The sequence below is a fragment of the Bufo gargarizans genome, chromosome 9, assembly GCF_014858855.1.
Source record: "Bufo gargarizans isolate SCDJY-AF-19 chromosome 9, ASM1485885v1, whole genome shotgun sequence".
Taxonomy (NCBI): Eukaryota; Metazoa; Chordata; class Amphibia; order Anura; family Bufonidae; genus Bufo; species Bufo gargarizans.
This window is the reverse complement of record NC_058088.1, coordinates 82512594-82528038: the sequence shown is the minus strand read 5'-3', so window position 1 is coordinate 82528038 and position 15445 is coordinate 82512594. Positions and strand designations below refer to the sequence as shown.

General features: G+C 44.7%; 1 long non-coding RNA gene across 1 annotated transcript in view; it reads left to right on the top strand.

The window, feature by feature from the left end:
- LOC122919894 overlaps positions 1–15445 on the top strand; it is a 44453-nt gene that overhangs the window by 25406 nt on the left and 3602 nt on the right. The gene's annotated exons all lie outside the window — the stretch shown is intronic.

Genomic DNA, 15445 nt, shown 5'->3' with positions numbered 1-15445 from the left:
AACGTTTCCTGTAGTTGCAGATCAGACGTGCACAACGGTCAGGAGTAATTCTTGACCATTCCTCTTTACAGAACTGTTTCAGTTCAGCAATATTCTTGGGATGTCTGGTGTGAATCGCTTTCTTGAGGTCATGCCACAGGATCTCAGTCAGGTTGAGGTCAGGACTCTGACTGGGCCACTCCAGAAGGCGTATTTTCTTCTGTTTAAGACATTCTGATGTTGATTTACTTCTATGCTTTAGGTCGTTGTCCTGTTGCAACACCCATCTTCTGTTGAGCTTCAGCTGGTGGACAGATGGCCTTAAGTTCTCCTGCAAAATGTCTTGATAAACTTGGGAATTCATTTTTCCTTTGATAATAGCAATCTGTCTAGGCCCTGACGCAGCAATGCAGCCCCAAACCATGATGCCCCCACCACCATACTTCACAGTTGAGATGAGGTTTTGATGTTGGTGTGCTGTGCCTCTTTTTCTCCATACTTAGTGTTGTGTGTTTCTTCCAAACAACTCAACTTTGGTTTCATCTGTCCACAGAATATTTTGCCAGTACTGCTGTGGAACATCCAGGTGCTATTGTGCAAACTGTAAACGTGCAGCAATGTTTTTTTGGACAGCAGTGGCTTCCTCTGTGGTATCCTCCCACGAAATCCATTCTTGTTTAGTGTTTTACATATTGTAGATTCGCTAACAGGGATGTTAGCATATGCCAGAGACTTTTTTAAGTCTTTAGCTGACACTCTAGGATTCTTCTTTACCTCATTGAGCAGTCTGCGCTGTGCTCTTGCAGTCATCTTTACAGGACGGCCACTCCTAGAGAGAGTAGCAGCAGTGCTGAACTTTCTCCATTTATAGACAATTTGTCTTACCGTGGACGGATGAACAGCAATGCTTTGGGAGATACTTTTATAACCCTTTCCAGCTTTATGCAAGTCAGCAATTCTTAATCGTAGGTCTTCTGAGAGCTCTTTTGTGTGAGGCATCATTCACATCAGATAATGCTTCTTGTGAAAAGCAAACCCAGAACTGGTGTGTGTTTTTTATAGGGCAGGGCAGCTGTAACCAACACCTCCAATCTCATCTCATTGATTGGACTCCAGGTGGCTGAAATCTAACTCCAATTAGCTCTTGGAGATGTCATTAGTCTAGGAGTTCACATACTTTTTCCACCTGCACTGTGAATGTTTACATGGTGTGTTCAATAAAAACATGGTTACATTTAATTATTTGTGTGTTATTAGTTTATGCAGACTGTGATTGTCTATTGTTGTGACTTAGATGAAGATCAGATCACATTTTATAACCAATTTGTGCAGAAATCCATATCATTCCAAAGGGTTCACATACTTTTTCTTGCAACTGTAATTACTAGTACAGAGATCTATTCCATCATCTATTTATCCGCAGGACTTTGACTGTGATGAGGGGACATCCTTTGAGTCTGGAGGAAAGAAGGTTTGTACACAAACATAGAAGAGGATTCTTTACGGTAAGAGCAGTGAGACTATGGAACTCTCTGCCTGAGGAGGTGGTGATGGTGAGTACAATAAAGGAATTCAAGAGGGGCCTGGATGTATTTCAGGAGTGCAATAATATTACAGGTTATAGCTACTAGAGGGAGTTATTCTGATTGGAGTTGGGAAGGAATGTTTCCCCCTAAAATTAGGAAAATTGGCTTCCACGTCATGTTTTTTTTTTTTGCCTATCCTCTGGATCAACTTGCAGGTTGAACAGGATGAACTGGATGGACAGATATCTTTTTTCAGACTTACTATTGCAGCACGCCAGACCTGCAGGGTATTGCGATAGTGAGGTCACGGTTATGGGCAATCGAGGGTTACTCACTTTTTGGAGGAGAACCCTGGGCAGGCATGCGGCAGTGAAGGAGAGGTAGACATAAGTTCCTCTGGGGCACACTCTGGATGTAGGGACCAGGCCTGATGGTGGATGAGGTGCCCTGGATGTTGCAGGTATTTTGAGTGCCTGGGGCAAGGTCCCTTTAAGGATCGTGACGCCAGTGCCTGTAACGGTGGCACACCGATTTGTAGGAGTAGTAATAGAGTACACAGATGGTAAACCAAACGTTGCTTTACTTTGGAAGAACAGTCCAACTTTGTACAGACAGTTACAGTTGATGATGATGATGCAGTCCCTTATATCACAAATGCACAGCAGGTTCACTTCACAATATGGCAGGTATAAATCTTGCAAGATACTTGGAGGGCAAACAGTTAATGCTTCGCAGAACTATGCTGCACTATCCCCTCAGCTATTCTAGCTGGCTGGATCCCAAGGCCCGGATGCCTAATTGCTGGCTTGAATCCTTGGTATATAAATCTTCCTCCAGTATTGACCCTTGCTTTATATTTAAGTACCTTTGCCCATCAGCTTACTTCTCTGAGCTGGGTGTCCTGTCTCTGCTGGGTTGCTGCAGGTTTCTCCCAGGAGGACCATTCCTACTACTGGGGTTACTTCATCTGTGTTAGCTGGATTACTGGTCTCCAGGCAGGCTGTACTCCTTCTAGCCTCCTGGTGCAACTAGAAGCCTGGACTATCCAGCTGCATGTCAGGAGGAGGCCCTCAGCATATCTCTGGCTGGTGCCTTCTCACTTCTGTCTCCACAGACTCCTGACTATGACCTAACCCCTCCCTTGTGTAGAGAAGGGTCGGCACTGCTGGATGGACGCGGTGCACGAGTCAGTGGGTAGACGTCCCAATACTTGCAATAAAAGGAAAAAAGACCGGCACTCGCGATGATGATGAATGTTGCTTACCCCTCCCTGTCTGGGCCTGGACATTTATACTAGGGGCTCCCTATCTCCCTCTAGTGTCTAGGATGTCTAACTACACCCAAATAGGCCTGCTGAGCATATAACAGGGGAACCAACATATGTAATAACACATAGAAAAATACATTAAATGCATATATAAATATAATATCACTGTCCCTTATGAGCAGGAGTAACACGTGACCCAATTAACCCTTGTGTAGTGCCCACTCCTACCTAGTGGGACACTACACTATGTTATGTTACTATCGTACTGTGCAAAAGGTTTAGGCAGGTGTGGGGGGGAAATGCAGCAAAGTAGGAATGTTTTCAGAAATAGTGTTAGTTTATTTTTATCAATTTTACAAAATGCAAAGTGGAGGAACCAAAGAGGTGTCTGATTGGTTCCAAATTTATCCTAAATATGAACAACGACCTCAAACATACAGCCAATGTCATTAAGAGGTATCTTCTGTATAAAGAAGAGCAAGTAGTCCTGGAAGTGCTGACATGGCCTTCACAGAGCCCTGTTTGCAATATCGAGTCAATCTAGGATTACATGACGAGGCAAAAGCATTTGAGCAAGCCTACATCCACAGTAGATCTGTGATTAGTTCTCCAAGATGTCTTCAACAGCCTTCCTGCTGAGTTCCTTCAAAACCCTATGTGCAAGTGTTTCTAGAACTGATGCTGTTTTGAAGGCAAAATATTGATTTAGATATTTTTTCATTCACTTTCCATTTAGTTAATTGTTAAAAATAAACTATTTATACTTATACTTTACTCTTATATTTGAAAAAAAAGTATTATTACTCTTACTTTGCAGCATTTTTTCACTATATATATATATATATATATATATATATATATATACTGTATATACATATATATATATATGTATATATATATATATATTGCTGATTGAACACAGACTCATTAATTTCTATAGGCCCACACAAAAGTACACATATCACGGACAAGAAAAGCAATTTCAAGTAATAGGAGAGAGAAAAAAGGTGTCTGTATTTTACAGGTGATTGGCAGACAGCTATAAGAACACTTTCATGTGCATAAGGCTGAACACTTATGAAATCAGAGGCCCTCTAGAGTCCTCATAGTAAATGCAGATTGCTATAACCAGATGCTTTTAATTTATTATGTGCTGCAGAATGTATTTATTTTTTAATTCCTTTCACATTTTCAATCTTTTTGTAATAATTGATAACTACCACACGAGGGCACTGTTTTCTTTCTTTCATGTTCTTAAATGATTTCAAAAACTGTACTGTGCTCAATAAATTATTACAACTGCATGCAGACTTATTCAGTAGCCATCTTTTATCAGCACTACCGCAAAGTGTGAACGGCGATAAGAATGAAAAGCATTTACCAAAACAGATTTCTAATCTCCATTTATTACCTAATGAATAGCTTTACAGTAACTAGAAACGTATGTATAACACAGAATAAAAAAATCTTTCTTAGCATTTCTCCCCACGTTTCCAATCTGTGTATTTTTTAATCTCAATAAACATAAAAAAAATAAAAAAAATTGCCAGAGAATGGTGTGACTTAATAAAATAAGTCAATAATTACCTTGTTTTCTAGTGCTTTATGGTCTGGTGAAGGTTTGTTGATTATTGACCTATTTTGCTTTTTACACCATAGTAGAAATGTTAGGACAAGTTCACGTATTCTGTTATTCATTTCCATTATTTTTTCAAAATAATGGAACTTAAAGGGGTTGGTCAGAAAGTTGCAGCCTGCTGGGAAACCCTGGAGGTAAGTTTGGGGTCTTCACTAGGCCCTGGCCTGCATGTACTGGCAACTGCACCCCTCAATCTCATTTGCACATTCCCTCTGTAACCGCTTATATACAGCAGGTGCTATTACCTGAAGCATGGAAGGAGTTAAACAGCCAGGATTGGCACTCCTGTCAATCCAGGCTGTTATAGCAGAATCCCGGCTCACATGCCAGAGCCAAGTAGCAGAGCTAAGACTGGACCGCCATAAAAAGGTGGCGGCCCAGCCTAAGGCCCCTTAGTGACTGCCATAAAAAGACATATTGGTTGTCACTATTAGTGGGTAATGATATTAAACAAGCTCCCTCTAGTGGTGGCTACATGCAGGAAGCTATATTTAATATATATGTGAGAGTATTATATTGAAGAGTACAGAAACACACTTTATATGTTATTAAATATGGCAAATAATTGAGAACAATCATGCCTAATGATATTTATAACTTATTGACGTATAGTTCCACATAAAACATTGCAATATATCTTACATTTGTTCAAAAATGTGTAATATATGGCACTTTACAATAAATGTAGTTTAATGTAAAGTAGTGAAAGGACTAAGTCTGGTTATAAATGTGTGGTATGGGCTGGTTGTGAAGTCGTTGCCCAAAGGACAGACAACACAGGGACTAGTGTTGATCACGAATATTCGAATTTCGAATTTTTACCGCGAATATAGGTACTTCGAAAATTCGCGAATATTTTGAATATAGTTATATATATTCGTAATTTCGAATATTTAAAATTTTTTAGATTTTTATTTTTTTTAGATTTTTTTTTAATCAGTACACATGATCCCTTCCTGTCTCTAGCTTGTGGGCAAATAAGAAGGCTGCAATATACTTGACTTTAGGAGTAGTAGTGTTTGCGAATTTTGCTCTATATTCATTTTTTCAAATATTCGCTATATTGCTATATATTCTTGTTTTAGAATATTACGAAAAAAATCGAATATAGAGCAATTTAGCTAATACAGCTCCTTCTCAAAAAATTCGCATATTGTGATAAAGTTCATTATTTTCTGTAATGTACTGATAAACATTAGACTTTCATATATTTTAGATTCATTACACACCAACTGAAGTAGTTCAAGTCTTTTATTGTTTTAATATTGATGATTTTGGCATACAGCTCATGAAAACCCAAAATTCATATCTAAAAAAATTAGCATATCATGAAAAGGTTCTCTAAACGAGCTATCTGAATCAACTAATTAACTCTAAACACCTGCAAAAGATTCCTGAGGCTTTTAAAAACTCCCAGCCTGGTTCATTACTCAAAACCGCAATCATGGGTAAGACTGCCGACCTGACTGCTGTCCAGAAGGCCATCATTGACACCCTCAAGCAAGAGGGTAAGACACAGAAAGAAATTTCTGAACGAATAGGCTGTTCCCAGAGTGCTGTATCAAGGCACCTCAGTAGGAAGTCTGTGGGAAGGAAAAAGTGTGGCAGAAAACGCTGCACAACGAGAAATGGTGACCGGACCCTGAGGAAGATTGTGGAGAAGGACCGATTCCAGACCTTGGGGGACCTGCGGAAGCAGTGGACTGAGTCTGGAGTAGAAACATCCAGAGCCACCGTGTGCAGGAAATGGGCTACAGGTGCCGCATACCCCAGGTCAAGCCACTTTTGAACCAGAAACAGCGGCAGAAGCGCCTGACCTGGGCTACAGAGAAGCAGCACTGGACTGTTGCTCAGTGGTCCAAAGTACTTTTTTCGGATGAAAGCAAATTTTGCATGTCATTCGGAAATCAAGGTGCCAGAGTCTGGAGGAAGACTGGGGAGAGGGAAATGCCAAAATGCCTGAAGTCCAGTGTCAAGTACCCACAGACGATGGTCTGGGGTGCCATGTCAGCTGCTGGTGTTGGTCCACTGTGTTTTATCAAGGGCAGGGTCAATGCAGCTAGCTATCAGGAGATTTTGGAGCACTTCATGCTTCCATCTGCTGAAAAGCTTTATGGAGATGAAGATTTCATTTTTCAGCACGACCTGGCACCTGCTCACAGTGCCAAAACCACTGGTAAATGGTTTACTGACCATGGTATCACTGTGCTCTATTGGCCTGCCAACTCTCCTGACCTGAACCCCATAGAGAATCTGTGGGATATTGGGAAGAGAAATTTGAGAGACGCAAGACCCAACACTCTGGATGAGCTTAAGGCCGCTATCGAAGCATCCTGGGCCTCCATAACACCTCAGCAGTGCCACAGGCTGATTGCCTCCATGCCACGCCGCATTGAAGCAGTCATTTCTGCAAAAGGATTCCCGACCAAGTATTGAGTGCATAACTGAACATAATTATTTGAAGGTTGACTTTTTTTGTATTAAAAACACTTTTCTTTTATTGGTCGGATGAAATATGCTAATTTTTTTAGATAGGAAATTTGGGTTTTCATGAGCTGTATGCCAAAATCATCAATATTAAAACAATAAAAGGCTTGAACTACTTCAGTTGGTGTGTAATGAATCTAAAATATATGAAAGTCTAATGTTTATCAGTACATTACAGAAAATAATGAACTTTATCACAATATGCTAATTATTTGAGAAGGACCTGTATAGTGCTATAATCTTCTTTCTCTACTAGTTGTAACTTGAAAAATTTGCAATAAAAATTCGAATACAAAAATTTGAATTACGAAAATTCGCATATTACGCAATCATTACCTTGCCGATTTTTCGAGTAAAAAAAATAATCGCTAATTTTCGAATCTTCGAATTTTCGAATATTTGACAAATATTCTAAAAATATTTGCGAAATATCGCGAATTCGAATATGACCCCTGCCGCTCATCACTAACAGGGACCACTACTATACCTAGCCACATGAGCCTGTATGTGAATGCTATACCTGCATGCATAGGACTGTAACCACATGGAGCCTAGGCACCAGATTCCTTACACATTTGCTTTCCTTGCATCTCACAAATCTATGGTGTTTGTGTATTAAATCATGTAGAGGTATTTTGTTTGATAAGAGAGTATAAATGTTTTATGTCTTCCATAGTGACTATACCTAACAAGTGGCAGCAAGACATTGCCAATGGCCTGTGTTTAGGTGTAGCTAGGCTTTCCAGCACCTGGGGCAAGGGTTCAGCATTTGTGCAACTTCACAGTAGTAATGCCCACCTTTGTGCCCCTTCGCAGTAGTTCTACCTATCTTTGTGCCTTTTCACAGTAGTTATACCCACCTTTGTGCCTTTTCACATTAATTCTGCCCACCTTTGTGCCCCTTCGCAGTTGTTATGCCCACCTTTGTGCCCCTTAACAATAGTTATGCTCACCTTTGTGACCTTTCATAGTAGTTATTGTTGCAGAGCAGGATTGCTGGGTGCAGCAGAGTCAATTCAGATCAGACATTGTGGAGTAAAAGGAACTGGGTTTATTGGAACATGTGTGCAATAACAGAAAGTCACCTTACATAGTGACTGGTACAGAGAGGAAAAATAAAATCAGTGAGTTCACCTCAATGTACAGGAAATACAACACATCATAGAAATGCATTAGAGCAGCGGTCCCCAACCGCCGGGCCGCGGTCAGGGCCGTCTTTAACGCTGTGCTAATGAAGCGCTTCCATTATGGAAGCGCTTCACTAGTACAGAAGGACCAGGAAGTGGTGAAGGATCTGTACTCACCACTTCCTGGTCCTCGGCTCGGCTATCGGCTGTGCAGGGCTGCGCACAGCGTGAGGTCGCTCTGTGACCTCACACCGCGCGCCGCGATACACGGCCGACAGCAGAATGAATGAAAAGGATCGCGATGGTGACTAGGAGCAGGAGAGGTAAGTGTTTTTTTTATTTTATTTGCACTGGGGGCTGATGGCTGACCTGGGGGACATTGGGCAGACCTGAGGGGCTAATGGGGGACATTGGGCAGACCTGAGGGGCTAATGGGGGACATTGGGCAGACCTGAGGGGCTAATGGGTGACATTGGGCAGACATGAGGGGCTAATGGGGGACATTGGGCAGACATGAGGGGCTAATGGGGGACATTGGCAGACATGAGGGGCTAATGGGGGACATTGGGCAGACATGAGGGGCTAATGGGGGACATTGGGCAGACATGAGGGGCTAATGGGGGACATTGGGCAGACATGAGGGGCTAATGGGGGACATTGGGCAGACATGAGGGGCTAATGGGGGCTTATGGCAGACATGAGGGGCTAATGGGGGCTTATGGCTGACATGAGGGGCTAATGGGGGCTTATGGCTGACATGAGGGGCTAATGGGGGCTTATGGCTGACATGAGGGGCTAATGGGGGGCTTATGGCTGACATGAGGGGCTAATGGGGGGCTTATGGCTGACATGAGGGGCTAATGGGGGGTTTATGGCTGACATGAGGGGCTAATGGGGGCTTATGGCTGACATGAGGGGCTAATGGGGGCTTATGGCTGACATGAGGGGCTAATGGGGGTTTATGGCTGACATGAGGGACTAATGGGGGCTTAAGGCTGACATGAGGGGCTAATGGGGGCTTATGGCTGACATGAGGGGCTAATGGGGGCTTATGGCTGACATGAGGGGCTAATGGGGGCTTATGGCTGACATGAGGGGCTAATGGCTGACATTGGGGGTTATGGCTGACATTGGGGGCTAATAGATGGCTAAAGGTTTGGGGGTCTGATTGATTAACATTGGGGGTCTGATTGCTGGTCTGACCTGAGGTGTAATGAAAAAAATGTTTTTCTTATTGTTCTCCTCTAAAACTAGGTGCATCTTATAGGGCGAAAAATACGGTACAGTGCAGCAGAGACCAGTGCAGCAGAGACCAGCGCAGCAGAGACCAGTGCAGCAGAGACCATAGTTAGTTTATATAGTCATTATATAGTGTTATATATTTTAATATGCACCTTGTGTTTTGTTATGCGCGTGAATCGGTAAGCCCCGCCCACCCCCTAAGCCCCGCCCAAGAACCCCGCCCCTTTCCCCCCCCCACCCGGTCCCTGGGAAAATTGTCTTGCATGAAACCGGTCCTTGGTGCAAAAAAGGTTGGGGACCACTGCATTAGAGAGAGATTACAAGTGAACATTAGTAACAGCGACATCTAGTGTTATAACTATGAACTGCAGTTAATCTAGCAATAGACTAAGCTGTCAGATGTTGTATCTCCAACAGTTATGTCCTCCTTGTGTCCCCATTGGCCCCTAGTGCCTTCTTCAGCTACATAAAAAAAACACAAATACTTACTGTTTCCCTGATGATCTGACCACATCCTGCGTTCCCCAGCAGCAGCATCACGCTATCACACACATACTTTATGCTGCTGGCTGATTCCTGGGTTTTCACAGCTCCTCCCACATATCCATCAGTGCGATCTGCTGCTGCTGGGGAGCACTGCCAGCAGAATGGTGAAGCAAGGAGTGCCCTGCTTCATCAAGTAAATTAACCTACAGGTCCTTCTCAAATAATTAGCATATTGTGATAAAGTTCATTATTTTCTGTAATGTACTGATAAACATTAGACTTTCATATATTTTAGATTCATTACACACCAACTGAAGTAGTTCAAGCCTTTTATTGTTTTAATATTGATGATTTTGGCATACAGCTCATGAAAACCCAAATTTCCTATCTAAAAAAATTAGCATATTTCATCTGACCAATAAAAGAAAAGTGTTTTTAATACAAAAAAAGTCAACCTTCAAATAATTATGTTCAGTTATGCACTCAATACTTGGTCGGGAATCCTTTTGCAGAAATGACTGCTTCAGTGCCGCGTGGCATGGAGGCAATCAGCCTGTGGCACTGCTGAGGTGTTATGGAGGCCCAGGATGCTTCGATAGCGGCCTTAAGCTCATCCAGAGTGTTGGGTCTTGCGTCTCTCAAATTTCTCTTCCCAATATCCCACAGATTCTCTATGGGGTTCAGGTCAGGAGAGTTGGCAGGCCAATAGAGCACAGTGATACCATGGTCAGTAAACCATTTACCAGTGGTTTTGGCACTGTGCAGTGGCGTAACTACCAGGGAAGCAGCTGCTTCGGGGCCCGGGCTGCCAAGGGGGCCCGGCGCCCCAGCAGCATGTGTGACAGTTTATTTTCAAGTTAGTTAAATATCATGTTCAGGGCCCCTTCACAGCAGCCGCTAGTGTGATCTAATTTTACTGTCTGCTAAAGTCTCCTGGTCTGGGATTCGAACCCACAACCTCCAATCTATCAGTGAATCAGTGGCAAAGCATTTACCCTCACAGCCATTAAGGCTGCATTCAACTGACTGTAAAAAAAAAAAAAAAAAAATACATCTATACACATGACAGCTGCCCAAACACACCTAGCACTGCTATATCTGTATATGACAGCTGTCCCTGCACACTCAGCTCTGCTATATCTCTATATATGACAGCTGCCCCAGCAAACCCAGCTCTACTTCATCTATACACATGACAGCTGCCAAAACACAGCCAGCTCTGCTACATCTATACACATGACAGCTGCCCCCAACACACCAGGCACTGCTATATCTCTATATGACAGCTGTCCCAGCACACTCAGCTCTGCTATATCTCTATATATGACAGCTGCCCCAGCAAACCCAGCTCTACTACATCTATACACATGACAGCTGCCGAAACACAGCCAGCTCTGCTACATCATTACACATGACAGCTGCCCCCAACACACCAGCACTGCTATATCTCTATATGACAGCTGTCCCAGCACACTCAGCTCTGCTATATCTCTATATATGACAGCTGCCCCAGCAAACCCAGCTCTACTACATCTATACACATGACAGATGCCTAAACACACCCAGCTCTGCTACATCTATACACATGACAGCTGCACCAGCACACTCAGCTCTGCTATATCTCTATATATGACAGCTGCCCCAGCAAACCCAGCTCTACTACATCTATACATGACAGATGCCCAAACACACCCAGCTCTGCTACATCTATACACATGACAGCTGCACCAGCACACTCAGCTCTACTATATCTCTATATATGACAACTGCCCCAGCAAACCCAGCTCTACTACATCTATACACATGACAGCTGCCGAAACACAGCCAGCTCTGCTACATCTATACACATGACAGCTGCCCCAGCACACTCAGCTCTGCTATATCTCTATATATCTATCTACTGTATAGCAATACTTAGAGATATATAGATGTAGCAGGGCTGGTTGTGCTGGAGCAGCTATCATATATAGAGATATAGCAGGGCTGAGTGTGCTGGGGCAGCTGTTATATAGAGATATAGCAGTGCTGGGTGTGTTTGGGCAGCTGTCATGTGTATAGATGTAGCAGAGCTGGGTTTGCTGGGGCAGCTGTCATATATAGAGATATAGCAGGGCTGAGTGTGCTGGGACAGCTGTCATATAGAGATATAGCAGTGCTGGGTGTGTTTGGGCAGCTGTCATATGCATAGATGTAGCAGAGCTGGGTTTGCTGGGGCAGCTATCATATATAGAGATATAGCAGAGCTGAGTGTGCTGGAACAGCTGTCATATAGAGATATATCTGAGATACTGCTATATCTGTATATGACAGCTGTCTCAGCACATTCAGCTCTGCTACATCTCTATATATGAGCAGCTGCCATGTGTATAGATGTACACTTTGCCAGCTATAACAGTAGAAGTCTCATATTTTTTCAGTCAGCCTCAAGGCAGCTCCTATGGTCTAGTGGTTAGCTGCTCTGCCTCTGAAGCAGAAGGTCGTGGGTTCGAATCCCAGCAGAAGCTTTTTCTGAAATACAAGCACTGACTCCATATAAGGACATACAGGGCGGGACAGAATACAAGGCGGGACACAGGAAGAGGCTGCATCGCATCGCATGGCTGACATGGAGGTAAGTAGAAGTGTTTTTTGTTTTTTTTTTAATACCCGACTGTTACTGCCATGGAAGGCACCTGATACTGGCACATGGGGGGAGGGGGGTTGGCACCTGATACTGGCACCTGGGGGGGGGGAGTGGGGTTGGCACCTGATACTGGCATGGGGGGGGGAGGGAGAGAGGCACCCGATACTGGCACCTGGGGGGGAGTGGGGTTGGCACCTGATACTGGCATGGGGGGGGGAGGGAGAGAGGCACCTGATACTGGCATTGGGGGGGGGGAGGGAGAGAGGCACTTGATACTGGCACTTTTTTTGTGGTGGTGGGGGGGAAGATGGCACTATGATACTGGGACATAGGGGGGGGGGAGGCACCTGATACTGGCACCTGGAGGGGAGAGGGGGGGTTGGCACCTGATACTGGCACATGGGGAGGGGGGAGGGAGAGAGGCACTTGATATTGGCACTTTTTAGTGGGGGGGGGGGAGATGGCACTATGATACTGGGACATGGGGGGGAGGAGAGAGGCACTTGATACTGGCATGTGGGGGGGGGTTGGCACTATGATACTGGCACATGGGGGGGAGAAGCACTTAATACTGGCACTTTTTTGCGGGGGAGATGGCACTATGATACTGGCACATGGGGGGAAGAGAGAGGCACTTGATACTGGCACATGGGGGGTGGGAAGGAGAGAGGCACTTGATACTGGCACATGGGGGGAGATGGCACTATGATACTGGGACATGTGGGGGGGGGAGAGGCACTTGATACTGGCATGTGGGGGGGGGGGTTGGCACTATGATACTGGCACATGGGGGGGAGAAGCACTTAATACTGGCACTTTTTTGCGGGGGAGATGGCACTATGATACTGGCACATGGGGGGAAGAGAGAGGCACTTGATACTGGCACATGGGGGGTGGGAAGGAGAGAGGCACTTGATACTGGCACATGGGGGGAGATGGCACTATGATACTGGGACATGTGGGGGGGGGAGAGGCACTTGATACTGGCACATGATGGGGGGCACTTACTGGCACATTATTGGGGGGCATTATGGGGGACACTAGGCCGGCAGCCTATCAGAGGCCGGACACTGAGGGGCATCTACTGGGGCACTATATATGGGGCATTTTATACTGGTACATTTTGGGGGGCACTAGCAGGAAGGGGGGAGAGGAGCACTATGGGGGAATTTACTGGGGGCACTATATAGGGGTATTTTATACTGGCACATTATGGGGGCACTATGGGGACATTAGCTCAACTGGGGGCATTACAAGGGGGTATTTTTTGCACTGTCACATTATAAGGAGAATTATTACTACTGGGGGGGGGCATTATGGTGGGTTTTATTACTGCCCCATGGTATGACCCCCTAGTAGCAGCACCAGCCTCTCCCTGCTCTGCTATCCCTCTGCCCCTTCTCCAAATCCTTATTATAAAATCTTTCTCATTAGGATAAAACACAACATCAGCTCCGCCGAGCCCCCGGCCAAAGTGTGGAAGTGGCGTCCGAGATCCCCAAGGGCAAAGCCAAGTAACTGTAAGTGTTCATGTGGAGTATGTTTATATAATGCACATATAGCCTACACTGTGCCCCACAATGTATAGTATACCGCTACACTGTGCCACACAATATACAGTATACCGCTACACTGTGCCCCACAATATACAGTATACCGCTACACTGTGCCACACAATGTACAGTATACCTCTATACTGTGCCCCACAATGTACAGTATACCTCTATACTGTGCCCCACAATGTACAGTATACCTCTATACTGTGCCCCACAATATACATTATACCTCTACACTGTGCCTCACAATATACAGTATACTGCTACACTGTGCCCCACAATATACAGTATACCTCTACACTGTGCCTCACAATATACAGTATACTGCTACTATGCCACACAATATACAGTATACCGCTACACTGTGCCTCACAATATACAGTACACCTCTACACTGTGCCCCACAATATACAGTATACCTCTACACTGTGCCTCACAATATACAGTATACTGCTACTGTGCCCCACAATATACAGTATACCTCTACACTGTGCCCCACAATATACAGTATACCTCTACACTGTGCCCCACAATATACAGTATACCGCTACACTGTGCCACACAATATACAGTATACCGCTACACTGTGCCACACAATATACAGTATACCGCTACACTGTGCCACACAATATACAGTATACCTCTACACTGTGCCTCACAATATACCGCTACACTGTGCCACAAAATATACAGTATACCGCTACACTGTGCCTCACAATATACCTCCACACTGTGCCACACAATATACAGTATACCGCTACACTGTGCCTCACAATATACCTCTACACTGTGCCACACAATATACAGTATACCGCTATACTGTGCCACACAATATACAGTATACCTCTATACTGTGCCACACAATATACAGTATACCGCTACACTGTGCCAAAGGAGTGGGGTTTACACAGGAGGAGGGAGGTGCGAAGCGCGCTGAGGGGGGCCCTTACAAATATTTGCTGTGGGGCCCAGTCACTTCTAGTTACGCCCCTGGCACTGTGAGCAGGTGCCAGGTCGTGCTGAAAAATGAAATCTTCATCTCCATAAAGCTTTTCAGCAGATGGAAGCATGAAGTGCTCCAAAATCTCCTGATAGCTAGCTGCATTGACCCTGCCCTTGATAAAACACAGTGGACCAACACCAGCAGCTGACATGGCACCCCAGACCATCGTCTGTGGATACTTGACACTGGACTTCAGGCATTTTGGCATTTCCCTCTCCCCAGTCTTCCTCCAGACTCTGGCACCTTGATTTCCGAATGACATGCAAAATTTGCTTTCATCCGAAAAAAGTACTTTGGACCACTGAGCAACAGTCCAGTGCTGCTTCTCTGTAGCCCAGGTCAGGCGCTTCTGCCGCTGTTTCTGGTTCAAAAGTGGCTTGACCTGGGGTATGCGGCACCTGTAGCCCATTTCCTGCACACGGTGGCTCTGGATGTTTCTACTCCAGACTCAGTCCACTGCTTCCGCAGGTCCCCCAAGGTCTGGAATCGGTCCTTCTCCACAATCTTCCT